At 39.3% G+C, this 15628-nt stretch overlaps 1 protein-coding gene across 1 annotated transcript in view; it reads right to left on the bottom strand.

Annotated features, from left to right (window-relative positions):
* Positions 1-11528: 11528 nt before the first annotated feature.
* The window catches only part of YTHDC2 (YTH N6-methyladenosine RNA binding protein C2), an 83272-nt gene continuing 79172 nt past the window's right edge, over positions 11529-15628 (bottom strand). The window contains exon 31 of the transcript XR_004525849.2: positions 11529-13204. The gene's annotated coding sequence lies outside the window, so the exon portion shown is untranslated. The remainder of the gene's footprint in view (positions 13205-15628) is intronic.

The following is a 15628-nucleotide window of genomic DNA, read 5'->3' as shown; positions in this document are numbered from 1 at the left end:
TAGAGCCCATGCTCCGCAACAAGAGAAGCCACCGCAATGAGAAGCCTGCGCACCACAATGAAGAGTAGTCCCCGCTCGCCGCAACTAGAGAAAGCCTGCGCACAGCAACGAAGACCCAACGCAGCCAAAAATAAATAAATTAAAAAAAAAAATAAGGTCACATCTCGATATAATTTAACAAGTGTTTTAAGAAAAAAAATACTGAAGTAAACGGAGCTCTCACTTCCTAACAAAGCCTGGAGGCAGGCCCACGTCAGGGACTGTTGGGCACTTGAACCTAAGCTACCTCCTGAAACACTGAAAACTAAGTCAAGAAGATGAGTTAGGAAAGTCAAACCAAGCAACTCTTTCAAAAGCTGATTGGAAACACACTAATCTGAGAAAGACTTTGTCATCAGAAAAAAAATTTTAACTAGCATTAATTTACAGTTTCTGTGCTTCAGACTACCAGGTTGTGCCCAGTTTTTCTACTCAAACACTTGAGAATATCCTCCTTTCTCTCATGTTGGGACACTCTTCAAGGAAGGAAAGGTTAACCCAAATACGAATACACAATGCTCCAACCACAAATTGTAGATGTGTAGTTTTTCACGGTAAAAACACTAAGCTCCCAAACAGACATTTGTGCTCTCACATTCATAGCAGCATTATTCACAATAGCCAAAAGTTGGAAGGAAACCAAGCATCCACTGATGGATGGATTAACAAATTATGGTATGTATGTATGTATGTGTGTATATATATATAAAATGAAATATTATTCAACCTTAAAAATGAAGGAAATTGTGACATGCTACAACATGGATGCACCTTAAAGACATGAAATAGGCCATCCACAAAAAGGCAATTATTGGTATGATTCCACTTCTATGAAGTATCCAGAATAGTCAAATTCATAGAGACAGAAAGCAGAATGGTGGTTGCCAGGGACTGAGGAAAAGAAAGAATGGGGACTCATTATTTAATGGGTACAGAGTTTCAATTTGGGATGAGGAAAAGTTCTGGAGATGCATAGTGGTGATAGTTGCACAGTACTGTGAATGTACCTAGTGCCACTGAACTGTACACTGAAAAACTGTTAAAATGGAAAATTTCATGTGGGATATACATTTTACCACAACATAAACACACATGCGCGTGTGCATGCATGCGTACGCCCGTGCATGCGTGCACGCGCGCGCACGCACACACACACACACACACACACACACACACACACAGCTGTGTCCTTGCTCTGAATATAAAAAGTTCCTCAGCCATGCTCCTATACTTGCTGTGTACTACTTAGGAACTGATTTTCTTTTTAGAAAAATTGAGGCATACTTTCACCAGTTGCAAACCCCCTTCCTCTGTCTCGAGGTCATGCTTTATGACCATGCGCATTGGCAGCCTGATCTTCATCCTGGATTGGAGGAGGCAGAGGAGGACCCCAGGACCTCAGCTTGTCCAGCTAAAGCATCTCATTCCACTTGTGCTACCTCCCTGTTTTCCCCAGATGACGGATTCCATTCTTGGTGCCAGCTGAACTTGGTGAACTCCTTGCCCGCTCAGAAAACATCCTGACTGTGAGATGGTATCACGTGGACACGCATAAAAGATTCTGAACAAGTTGAAACTTTACAGTGTGAAGCAGGGAGGGAGGAGAGCCAAGATCTCCCAATGCTCATCCCAGCTCCTGACTGAGGAAGGGAAGTAAAGGGTCCTGATCATGAAGTTAGAGACTCCTCTAGGTCTCCCTTCAACACCTGTCCTTGCACCAGACCACATGAATGCCTTCAGGCTTGGACTCTGACCTGTCCTGGAAGTATTATATCACCTCTGGGCTCAAATGCCCTTCCATATGAGTTGGAGTAAGGGTTAAAAACTGAGGCAGTAAGTCCTCTTACCTGCAGCCTTGAGAAAGGGCTTTCTATCTGGAATTAGAACAGAAATATATGTTGAGGTCCAGTCATCCAGAAAGCCCCACATACCTGATCTTCATTCTGGCCCCTCTGTCAACATATCATCTGAATGAAGGACTCAGAGTTAAGTTTCAGAGACGCACTTCTCCACTGTCATAAAATATTATTACATGCATCCTCATATCTGGTTATTCTTTCTTAAGGGTTTTTATAAGCAGCTTGTAAATTTCAAAAGAAGTTATGGGATGCAAATTTCTTAGCTAAATCAATGTAACAAATGGACTTCTTGACAAGGGTAGGTCAGTCGTGGTGTCTTTGTAGAGTTTGTACGTTTCAAATATGTCTTCATTGTTCGAGTGCTCACAGTGACAAGGTCTCAGACCTGAGACCTGTTGTAGGAGATTCAAGGAAAGAGGTAAAAACAACACAATCTGAACTGGAATAGGAAAGCATATGAGATTGATTCAGCTCAGTCTTGAATTAAACCTATGAATTAAAGCTCTGAATTTCCTCTAAGCATTTGGCAGCAATTTCACCCACAAATGGCTTGCAGTATCACTTAATTTCCTATTGGAACTTTGGGGGAAATAATGATGCTAACAATAAAGTGAAATAATACATGTGCAAGAACCTAACTCAGTGCCTAGTAACATGTCAGTGCTTGGATGAATTTGAAAAACAATAATAACTTCTTTTATTAAACCAGCTGTAAAACATTTTTCTATACTTTATAGCAGTGTTGAATGGGGATGATCATTTGTCTGTTGGTTGCTTCATCTGCTTCAAAGTGTTCAGCCTGTAAGAGTGGATCAGTCTCAAATAGATATGACTCCTGGATGTGGGAGGGAAGGCATGCGCAGGGCTCCTACACCCGACCAGCAGAAAGTAAACTTAGAGGATTCGATTCAACTCTCTTTCCTCAACTCCAAAAATGGTAATGCTTCAGAAATGGGACAAGTCTAAGTCTGGGCAACAGGATTAAAAAAATAATATGAATCCACTCTCCCTCCTCCCCAGTCCGATCCAAAATAGAATTAAAAATGCTAAAAAGTACTGTAGACCCCATGGAATCACAACCAACTTGTATTACTGACTTAGGGAGAGAGCTTCGGCCTCCTTTCACATCATTTGCACTCTGAGTGCCATCCCAAGTGAAAGAAAATTGACAGAGCAAGGCACCTTCATTGATAAAGGCTTGTTTTTTCAAAAGATTAAACCTTAAATGACAGAGCTTGGTTTATGAGTCCTAAATGGAAAAAGATTCACAAACAGGTGCTGAATTCCTCCCTATTCACAACTTGCTCAGCTTTATGACATGCTTCTTGTGTTCCCTGAACTGCTTGAAAGTTTTTATTTTTAATTTAGTCTTTTTGCTTTGAAACAGGCTTCATTTACTGTGTGCTTTTGGCATTATTTATTTTTCTAAATTTTATTTTCTAAGACACTGTGGTCCTAAGATTCTACTCTACCCTGGAGCCCATTTTTATGTTTTAAAACTGATTAGGTGGTTTATTTCATTTGTTTGCTTCTGTTTCCTGATTTTATGTTTAGTAGAAATAAAGCATCATGTTAGGGTATGTCTGATGAGATAAGCTGGTGTCCTCTTATTATTCACATTCTTACTTCAGAAGCCTCTAGAACTACTCTAGAGAATGTGCAAGCAGAGAAGAGAGAAACTGCAATGAAGTCATCACTTGTGCAGGATCTGCAGAGGAGACAGAGATGTCTGAATATGTTCAGAACTTCTCTCCTGATCACCAGAAGCACACTTATTTTCTAGGGTAAGACATCTTTCTTTATCCCATAACTGTGTTCTCACCTTCTTGAGAAGGTAAGAAGTTTGCATCCCATAACTTCTTTTGAAATTTACAAGCTGTTTATAAAGCCCTTAAGAAAGAACCATTTTAAGAAGAGATTGGAGCCTGGACGAATGGCTCTGAGTTTGTGTTGGAGCATACCTTCAACACTCAAGAAGTTACAACTCTACCTTAGCCTTCACTTTCCGCTTGCACATGGCCTCAAAGGCAGCCAGAGGGGAGAAAATGAGGCCCTCTCAGGCCTTTCCTGGATATGCTCACAGTCCCACACATGCACATGGCATTCTAGATTACCAGAAATAAATTAGAGTTTTTCAAAACCCCCTATACATATTTTGTTTCCCAGATTTTCCTCTAAAGTTTCTGGCCAGGCTTGTTTGCCCCAACTGGCATTGTAGCTTCAGGCAGCTGAGATGTTAAAGACTTGCTGCTTATTGTTTTTGACAAATGCCTTGGGGACAGAGCATTTCCCAACAGATCAAGTTCCTGAGTCAGGTCAAGTCATAACAATGCCAGTCATCTCACTAATTGTATTTTGTTTGAAATATACATAAGTATGCTATTTATGTTAAAATGTAACTAGTAATTTTTCAATGAAGTAATACAATTATTTTTAAATCTTTTTTTCAGTTTTAATATCAATTGCATTAAATATTGATAGACATAATCCACAAAAACAGCATCTCTTTAGAGTCCTCAATGATTTTTAAGAATGCAAAGGAGTTCTGAGATCAAAAAGTTTTAGAACGAACAGTTTAGCTAAAAATAAAATTCTAAGTCTAAAGCATTTTTCCTTTAACATTTTGAAGACACTACTTCATTATGTTCTTGCATTCCATGTCATTGAAGAGAAGTTCAGCATTAAATTTACTCTTACCCTTGTACTGACTTATCTGTTCTTTCTTTCTAGAAGCTTTTAGAATTTTCTCTGGTTCTTATTTGTTCTTAAAGTTTATGATAGTATGTCTAGGTATAGGTATCTTCTTATCTATCCTTTTTTATACCCAGTGAATTCTTTCCACTTTCTCTCACTCTGGAAAATTCTCAGTCATTATTTCTTAAAATATTTACTTCTCTGCTTATTTTTTTCTCTCCTTTGGGGCCTCCTATTTTTATACAGATGTTAACACAGTTTCTTCTACTATTCATATCTCTCGGCTTTCTGTTTATATTTCTTACCTTTTTATCTTTTCCTAACCAGTGTGAGCTCCTCAAAGTAATCATATTGAGTTTTAATTCATTCTTTGTTATTTTTGAGTTCCCATTTTATTCAGTTATTTTATTTATCATGAAACATAGCAAACAGAAGAAAGTGCATAAAACATAAACACCTAGCTTAACAAATTATTATAGAGTGAATACTCATCCAATCACCACCAAGGCTGACTCATGTGCAATTACACAGAGACCCATACTAAGGTCCCCATGGTTGATCTAATGTCACTGTCTTGAGATTTTTAATAATCTTTAAAACAAGGGACTCCACGTTTTCATTTTGCAATGGCTCTGCAAATTATGCAGCCCATCCTGATCACCATCCATGTCAAGAAACAAAAAGATTGCCACACTTCAGAAGCCCCCAACTTGTCCCTTCCTAATTACAATCCCTTCCCTCCCCACAAAGATAATATCTATCCTGACTGTTATGGTAACCACTTCATTGCTTTTCTTATAGTTTCATCACCTACATATGATCCTGAATACTGTAGTTTAGTTTTCCCTGCCTTATGAATGTCTCACGTTGTTGCTCATCAATAAGATGGAGTACACAGAAGCTACTAAAATTTAATTATGAAAGTCACAGGGAATGGAAATAGGGAATTCCTTGTTCCTGACAAGATGGCTAATTATCATAGGCTCTTACTTCCTCCTCCAACTCAACTCTGAAGATAACACATAGAAAAGAGCAGTGAATGAAGCCAAGGCATTAATGTAAAAAGAAGGGGGGAAAAGGCTACAATGTCCCAGGTGGCATGCTGCAATAGTGCACCTAGTAGATAGGGTTCCTGCACAAACACTGGAAAAACAATCACACAAGGTATACGTCTGATAAATTTTCAAAGAAAAATACCTCATGCAATAAAAGCACATAGTGGGGATTTGACCAAGCCTGAAAATCTGAGAAGGCTCCAGGAGTAACTTTTGCTCTGAAATCTGAAGATGTGGACTGAGGTGAGCCCTGCTGTGGGAAGGAGCACATCTCAGATGAAGGATTTTAAGACAGTGTGCAGCAAGTGAAGAGCAGGTGTCAGAAAAATCTGGACAGGCAAGCAGGGGCCAGATCAAACAGACTTTTATGCCAACAGCAAAAATTTGAAATAGGTCAGGGATGTAATCCAACTTGGTTTTAAAGGGTCACCTGAGTTGCAGAAAGTGGATTGGAATGGAAAAATGGAAATGAAGAGACCAATTAGATGGCTACTGAAGTACTCCAGGTAAAATGTGAGGATGGCTTTTCCAGGGCAGTGACAATGGAGATGGAGAGAAACAGATGGATTTGAAAGATATTAAGAAGTAAAATGGTCAGTTGTGGCTGTAGAAGGTGAGGCAGAGGGATGCATCCAGATTAAGAATAACCACTAGCTCCTGGCACATGCATCCGAATGAACTGGGGTGCCATTTGCTGAGTTAGTAAATCAAAAATGAGGAACATCTGGAGGGGGTTGTGGAGTGGGGGAAGGGGGCATCCAAATAGCGAACTTGGTAGTTTTAGACATGGTGATTTGTTTCCTTGGAGACATCTAGTGAAAATAGTGAGTAGGAGGCAGTGTGGACCTTAAGCCTTTCATATGGCCTCTGATCACACTTGGAAGTTTACCAAAGAAAAAAAGAAAGAAAGAAAAAGGCACCCAAACAATATTCTTTTCATGTACCTATCTTACTCCTTTCTCCATTTTCCAAGGAAATTAATGAAGCCAGAGGTATGATTCTTACTAGGACAGCCTCATTCTCAAGCCATGACTCTATCTGAAGAGCACTACAACCTATAATCTCTGATAAACAAAGATTCCTGATCCCTGGACATTAAATAATAATAATTATTATAATAAAATATTTAATGCAAAACAACTTGAGGAAGCTCTTTAAAAAGCATTGTATACATTATGAACTCTTATTACTGGGTGCCTACAATTGTACTGAACATTGGGTAACTTATTGAGAATGATTCCTTACTAAAGGAGAGGGATTATGTAGAAGAATATGACTTTGTACAGCAACAATTTTTCAGAGACAATATAAGCATCACTTTTCCTTAAAAGGCTGCAGATGTATTCTGTATGAATTTAATACTTAAGCACTAATCATTAACAATAATTCAGGAGTTCCCATAATATCATTATTCTAATAAAGCAAGATAACTTCCAAGGCATCAGTGATCAGTGTTTAAATGAACAAGACTTATTTTATCATCACAAATGGTGGGAGGTAATCACTCTAATATGCCAGTATGTTAGCCAAGGTCCAATCACCCTTCAAACTTTTCTTTTGTTCTAATTGCATGTCCCTTATAGACGCATGTGTTTCTGACTTGATGCTTCTGATTCTCCTTTCATGATACATTAAACTTCCTTAGCACCAATTATTAATTTATTAATTATCATCAAGTAAAAATTTGTTAAAAATGCCCAGAGGATATGTACTGTAGGTTCACAGCTGTAGATCCAGCAGAGCTTATGAACTCATTTTCAGTGAATTAGGAGACTTCTATATGCTCAGAGGCCATTATTTGAACCAAAAATAAAATTTTTAATTATTTCCATCCATAAAATGTCCAGCAGAATGCTATGCTATGCTAATTTTAAGAATATAGAGTAATGTAACAGGTGTCATGAGTGGGCTACCACCTAGGAGAGACAAAATCCTTCAGTGAAGGAAGCTTTCTTTTTGGCATTATCATATTTCATTACTTATGAGCTCTTACCACTGAATTAGCAACAACAGTATATTACTAGGATGCCCTCTCTGTCCCAGACTCTGAACCAGTTGTTTTCCGTGAAATACTGTTTAATCCTTACAACAAGCTTATGAGGTATATATTATCTGCATTTTACAAAGGCAAAACCTGAACACATTGGGAAACTTGCCCCAAGTCACACAGATAAGTAAAGGCAGAGCCATAAATTAATACCTTGCCTTTGGACTACAGAATCTCTATAGGAAACGATGGTAAGGAACAACTGGTAACCTGTGTACACCAGAAATCCTAGAAGCAGAAAAAGAAAACACCCAATAACAAAGATTTTCAATATGATTTTCACCTCCAGTCAACTCTTGATCATCTCAGGATACAGAAAACAGAAATTACCTAAACGATGGGAGTTATAGGAAAAGCTTCAAATTTGCTTCACCAGTTCCTTTTCTTACTTAGTGTAAAAATGTGTTTAGGTTGCAGAGAACTAATGCCACAAAGATCTAATATTAATTATAGGGAAACAATAATCAAACAGAATTAAACTATGTGTGTTAGAAAATGACTTCAGAAATTTTTCATTTTTCCTCTTTCTCCATGTCCAAACCAGGAATCAGACATTTCCTCAAGATATAATAGCACTGACTAGTACCACATTTTCACCATTAATTTATTTCTTGATCATTTTATTGTCAAATCTACTTGCTTTAGAATATCTCTGCCACAACCTCCATTTTCCCTTTTTGGAATTTTGGGGTTTTATTTTTCTGCCTTTCCATAGAAACCTAGGCTTAATATAAAACTTAATATAAAACTCATTAACTCTCTATTGTATAAACATTGTTTCTGTAAGGTAATCTCTTAGGATCCTGGTCATTCTGAAAATTATCCTAGTCTGGGAGCAGATCTTAAAAAATAAAGACTGTGTAGGTACATGGTCCCTTTTAACATCATCTCCCTTGTTTTTGGGAATAGAAACATGCTGCAGTCAAGGTCCTCCCTACTTCTCCTTGATCCACCCATAGGATTAATCCTTACTGCATCAAGTTAAAGGTTACTAGTGGGGCTCTTTTTAATCCACTAATTTACATTTTGAAATCTGCCAATTTCCCAATATCAGAGGATATAGGAGTCAGCTCTGAGCATCCTTTTTCAATTTAGTTCAAATGATGTTATATCTAGAAGATATTCCTTCATCTGCGATGTGGAATTTAGCTGTTTCCTAGTTTCCTCTATATTTGATTCTTTTTGTTCATTTTGTGTTTTCAGGGAGAGGAATAAGGCAAACCTACTTTTATTTTACTATCCTTCCAGAAACTTATCTAATTTGAATATTTAAATACCTTATCAAATATTCATCAAAATATTGATTAAATAATGCATATTTAAATTGTAGAGCTATATTCTATGGAATTAAAAAAAATTCAAACATCTAAAGCCTCTTCTGATATTCATTGTTAATAGTACTTACCCAAGCTTTGTTCAAAATGTGAACCTTTGACACAGATATGAGAAATCACATCACTCACTCCCTTACTAACCACTGGTTAATAGGAGTCTTGGTCTTCTCTACATTACACTAGGACCCTATAAGAACACGGAGATAACAGGGGGGTAACTACTTAACCTGTACATACTATACATATCGACTGGCATGGTGAGTAGGTAGGTAAATTTCTTTGAACTATGAGCAGGAACCACAAATGATGGTTTGCACATGATTTAGGAAGAAATAACTTAAAGAGCAGCAGCAATACTTTTTTTTTTTTTTTTTTTTTTGGTGGTACGCGGGCCTCTCACTGTTGTGGCCTCTCCCATTGCAGAGCACAGGCTCCGGATGCGCAGGCTCAGCGGCAATGGCTCATGGGCCCATCCACTCCGCGGCATGTGGGATCTTCCCGGACCGGGGCACGAACCCGTGTCCCCTGCATCGGCAGGTGGACTCTCAACCACCGCGCCACCAGGGAAGCCCAACAATACTTTTTAAGAGTATGAATTCCATGGTTAGGCACTACTTATTAACATTGCCTGGACCACAATATGAATTAGCCCCAAGACCACTTGGTCTGGGTCACCAGACTACCCCATAACTCTTGTCACAATGGACTACTCATTCCTTTATATGTTGCACAAAAGTGCCTTTCCCCACAAAAGTCTACCTGAACATTTCTGATTCTGCCTGCCAGTTTTACCCATTGCAATGTCCAATGTAAATGTTTTCTCTTCCATGAAGCCTTTATCATTGTTTTCTCCAGTCAAAATTAACCTTTCCCTACTTTGCATTTCTATTTTTCCATCTGCCCTTTGTCCTCATTCATTAATTATTATTCAGCATCTATTATATGTCAAGCACTATTCTAAGGCTTACGGATACAGTACTTTAAAGGGTACAATTATTGCTCTATTAGCTCGTATTCAAGTGGATGATACAAAGTAACAAACAAAAATAATTGAATTTCAAGTACAGTTTGGTGCTATAAAGAAAAATTAAACTAGTTAAAGAGTTAGGTGAATAGAATGACCTTATGGAAAGGGTTGGGGAAGACCCCTCTGACTAAGTGACATTTGAGCAGAGACCCACGTAGCGAGGGAGTGATCATGGTAAAATGAGGGAAGAGCCTCCCAAGCAAAGAGAACAGGTGCAAAGGCCCCACGGCAGGAATTAAATGCTTAGCATACTTAAGGAACAGCAGGAAGGCTAGCGTGGCCTAGAATGTTGGGGAGGGGGACAGTGGAAGGAGATGAAGTTTAGAAAGATAGAGGCCAGGTCAAGTACAGCCTTGTCGGCAATAATAAGTACTTTAGTAACAAGGACTGCATCTCCAACTGCACCAGACATCTCATCATCCCTTTCTTTGGTGAACTCTCACCCTCCCCCATAGGGTTCTGTTAAATCTCCATCACAACACCTTGCCAGTTCCCCTGCTGCAAAGTACATGACCCAGGTCAGGTCCAGCACTATCCCCTTCCATCCAGTCCCCAGAGAGTAGATGGTCATGTGACTCAAGCAAGGTCAAAGTTTTAACAACTGCATTGCTACCTTGTGCCAGGGGCTATCTGCATTCCATTTACCACCAGTGATGAGAGTCCTTATTGTCAACCAAATGGTGCATAATCCAGATCCAACATCTTCTGCCAGCATCTACAGTTTTGGATCACTCCTGGCACCAAATGTCACAGGTTGGACCCAACTCTGAGAAGGATTATGGCATGCAGGAGTGTTCTTGTGATAAATACCTGAAGAGGGGAAGCAAAGAAGCAGAGTTGGGCAGAGGGAGAAGATGAGCCACAATGCAATCTCAGTGGAGGTCTCAGCCCTCTCTACAGAAAGTCTTGAAGCTGGAATGACCCTTCAGAGTTGGGACAAGAGGCCTAAACATTTATACCCCAAACGTCAATCAGTCACTGGAGATGGGCCACCCTGGAAAGCAGGCATGGCTTGGGCAAGGCAGTTCTCTTCAACTGAGGCAGTACCCACAAGGGGCTGACATCTGAGGGCTTTCTGCCAGCAGCCCAGGCAGAAAGGGGACCTGTTTCCTTCCTCAACAGGTATCTGGGTAACGTACCAGAGTGCCTACATAGAAACTATGACTAGCAGTAAATAATGGATTTTTAAGATAGTGTTTTAAAACACACATACAAATACATACACACTAAAAAATGTCAATGTTCAACTATTATGTTAATGCCTAAAAAGTTTCAGCTATAAAGCCCTCAGTTCAACCTAGAGGGTGGTGATGAGGATAATACATAACGAGAAACTGAAGTGCCTCATTTTGTCAGGGAGGGGAAACTTTACCCTTACCCCTCTTGTTTCTTTTGGCTGGTCTAATAATTAAACTGACACAAGGCAGATTAACAGGAGGAAAAAAAAAAAAACAAATTTAATTTTATATTTAGGGTGGTCCCATGGATATAGGATCCATAAAAGTGACAAAAGCAGGCAGCTTTTACACCTTTTAGACAAAGAAACAGTAAATTCGTGAAGAAATGACAAGACAAAGGGGTTTGGGCTTGGAGTAGTAAATTAGTAAAGAAGTAACAAGGTTTGTTTATACAGCCTTCTTGGCCCTGAATTCCCTGTCTCTAGTGATCAGGATGTCTCTCTCCCTCCTGGTACAGTGATGGTACCTTTCACATGGGAGATTTATTTCCTGCTTTCAGGGGGACAAATGGAAATCAAAGTGTCCTTCTTGCACCAGCTGTGTCTTAAATAACTTTAATTCAAAATGATTAATATGCCAAAGGGCATATTTTGAGGCAGCATGGCCTAAGCCTCATCAATGCCATACCTGGCACTCAGTAAATGTTTTCAAACTAAATCTAATAAAACTTGACCATTAATGCTCCAATTTGAAAATTCACATATAAATCCATCATCACAGATGTTAATAAGGAATCTCATACTACAGAAATTCAATAAAGTTTCACTGAACAGGTCAGGGTTTTGACTGAAAACAGATGGAAAGATTGAAGAGATTTTTATGAAGTGCCTATTTACAAAGGACTCAAGGTTAAGGAAAAACAACAAGGGGGAATGAAGTACCCAATGACTGGCAAGAGCAGGAGGCTACTACCACCCCTAGACCAGATGGAGCAAAGGAATGAACAAGAAGTCGCTGGAAACCAGAAAGTCCCAGCTGTAGGATAGAGCTATCTGACAGGAGCTGTGGCTTTTAGCAGATCAAGGACACAGAGAACCTGCCCAATGACCTAGCAGACGGATGTAGGGAAATAAATTCGCAGCTCTCTATCTTCTCACCTTCCCATTTCTCACTGTTGCCTTCCATTGGCCAAGCCCAACAAGAAGTCAGAGGACATAAAAGCCAGTATCCTGGGCACAAAGGAGAGTGATCTGTAGAGTCAAGGTCTAGCCATCATAGCAACCTTCACAATTGCTCACTATAATTTAAGACACAACATTGAGTTTTAGATATAGTTAGGTATGTTTATCAGTGCAAATGAAAAGAGTATTCTTTTAAAGGACACTTTATTGACTCAATATTATTAGCTTCAGTGGAAAGAGGTGTGAACAGTGAGCACTTTAGTTCCTGTCTTGGCTGGAGTGTGGCTGAGGATATTACCAAAGTCAGAAAGGACTGGAGAAAAAAGAGAACAAGGAAGTAGAGGGGAAAATAGCACATCTTTTGGAGATTTAGGCACTTCAAGAATTTGGGGGGGAAAAGGGGAATTCCCTGGCTGTCTAGTGGTTAGGACTTGGTGCTTTCACTGCCCTGAGCCCAGGTTCCATCCCTGGCCAGGGAATTATTTAGATCCTGCAAGCCACGCAGTCTTGGCAAAAAAAAGAATTTTGGGGAAAGAAATATGGAAGGGTTATACTCTAGAGAGGTGGGTCCTGAGCACACGCCACGGCTCTTCTTCATGCCTTTGTTTAGTGGTCTGTACACAAGGGATGCTGCAGAGAATCTGTATAGCCACTTTGCCCAAGTGGTCTCCCCATTTGACTTGGGTTTTGTCTCTCTTCATGTCTGAGGACTCCAAACACCAGTATTTACAATATGTTCCTTATGTGTCATCAATCCTCCGTATCCACACATTTATAGTGTTACCTTTGGCTGTGGAGAGAACATAAAGTACATAACTATAAGGTACGTGAACGGGGTAGGGAAGGTTAGTTACAAGGAAGGCTCTGGGCAAGCTCTCTCCTTAACTAAAGCCTCTCAGCATTACTAGGACACCTTCTGCCTCAGGGGAGAAGGACCGGCTTTTGAGTCATGATTGTAACTGAAATACAGACATGTCTCAGAGCCAAAGAATCCAAGTCCACAACCAGTATCACCCTGGTCCCTCAGCAGCCAGAGGCATATCCTTAAAGTATGTTACGACTGAAGAAGAGCCCCAGTTCCAAGTGTTCCTCCCCATCAGGGCATCCTTTTGACTTTTCCAAAGTCCTGTTTTCCGTCAAAGCTCTCCCTTAACCTTTGGGCATTAGGTTCTTCATCTGTTAAAAAAAAAATCATGCACTTTGTGATTTCTTAAGTTCCTTCCAACCCTAAAATGTTCTTGAGAACGTGCCATTTAAATCACTGCACTTTTTCATTCACGTCTATAAAGCTTACGATTGAAGTATGAAAGCACCATGCAATACCACCATCTAGTGGAAAAAAGAAAATAATACTAGGGATAATTAATACAAACAAAATGAAATTTCACAAGGAGAAAGTAATCATGTAGAACATTCCAGGCAGTTTTTTTTTTAATTATTTATTTGTTTTTGGTTGAATTGGGTCTTCGTTGCTGTGCACGGGCTTTAGTTGCAGAGAGCGGGGGCTACTCTTCAATGCAGTTGGGCGGGCTTCTCATTGCCGTGGCTTCTCTTGTTGCGGAGCACAGGCTCTAGAGCGCAGGCTCAGTAGTTGTGGCACACGGGCTTAGTTGCTCTGCGGCATGTGGGATCTTCCTGGACCAAGGGCTCTAACCCGTGTCCCCTGCATGGGTAGGTGGATTCTTAACCACTGTGCTACCAGGGAAGCGCCTGTATTTCTTAACTTTTTATACATTGTGGGCCTCTTGGAGATTCCCCCAAAAATGATAAAGTCATATATACCTAAATTCTGCATACAATTTCAGGGAACATATGGCCCTGTCGAGGCCTCTCCAATCATGCATGGGCCACAGGTTAAGAACCTCCACTGTTTACATTATTTCAACCATTGGGAAAATTAAAAATGATACTATAATCATCAGGAATCAGTAGATGCTATAACAGATCTATGTCTCCCTTAAAAAAAAAAATCTAATCATAATTCAAACCTCCTTGTTCTTGGGAGGGATACTTCATTGTATTTGGGTGGTTGGGAGGCAGGGTCCCACTGTCCATGGCAGAAGAGGCCGGATGCTTCTGCTTCCTACTCTTTGACAGGAAGGTTACCCACTTGGCCAGTCATTTGCTCCTACCAATTTTGATTCTTGAGAGGGTGGGGAAAAGATACAGGGGAGACTGGGAAATTCATTGAAGAAAGAAGTGGGAATCTAGCATTGTCAGTGTCCAGTGGCAGCAAAGCCAGTGGTAAGATCCTGGACTGACTTTTCCTTGGCTCTAACTCCATCTACACACTCCCCTGCCCATTTCCATAAATTTAATCCTATCAGTTCTCTAAACTGTTTTGACATCCTTCAAATAAATTCCTTTACGGCTTAAGTCAGAATGTGTTGCTTACAATTAAGTTACACCGAACGTTTTGATTGATACACACACCAAATTCTTAGGGGTGACCCAAAAGTTAACTTTCATTCAATACAACATATTTTATCATTTACTTACCAGCACTTCTACTTAAAACAAAAGACTGAAAACTAAAATTTCCAGAAGTCACATCTCTAAAGATGATCAAGTATTGACAATGCATTACAGCAGTATAAGTCAGTCTTATATGCACACTTCTCTTAACTGATGACCCTAGGTTTTGCTGTTTATACAATAAGTCGTTTCTTATTTTGTTATTTTCCCCTATGTTTCACACCAGAATTTGTTTAGTACAATCTCAAATACACTTTGGAACAAGATAAAGGATTCTATATATTTACATACTCACATAAGTGTTTCTGATGGTTAACTAGGATGAATTAAGGGTAGATGAAACATGTTCTGAGAAAAATTAATTGTAACTATAGAATCATTTTTTAAGAAACTGCCACACGAAAGGGAAAGAACCACCAACAGGTTTGTGTGTGTTTTTCAAACCCAAACAGAATAGGCCTAATTTTTAAAAAGATTATTTCCCTGATTTAAAAATAAAATTTTTTGTTCACTAAACTTATTGTGATAATCACTTCAAGATGTATGTAAGTCAAATCATTATGCTGTATGCCTTAAACTTATACAGTGCTATATGTCGATTACATCTCAATAAAACTAGAACAAAAAATAAAGAAATTTTTAAAAAATTATCCAGGTATAGCTAAGACCATTTCCATACCCAAATCATTCTGTTTAAGGAACTATATCCTCCACTTGTAGCTAAGTATACCTTGAAATA

This window comes from Tursiops truncatus, chromosome 3 (genome assembly GCF_011762595.2).
Source record: "Tursiops truncatus isolate mTurTru1 chromosome 3, mTurTru1.mat.Y, whole genome shotgun sequence".
NCBI lineage: Eukaryota > Metazoa > Chordata > Mammalia > Artiodactyla > Delphinidae > Tursiops > Tursiops truncatus.
The sequence above is the reverse complement of the archived record's forward strand: the minus strand, read 5'-3'. Positions and strand labels throughout refer to the sequence as shown.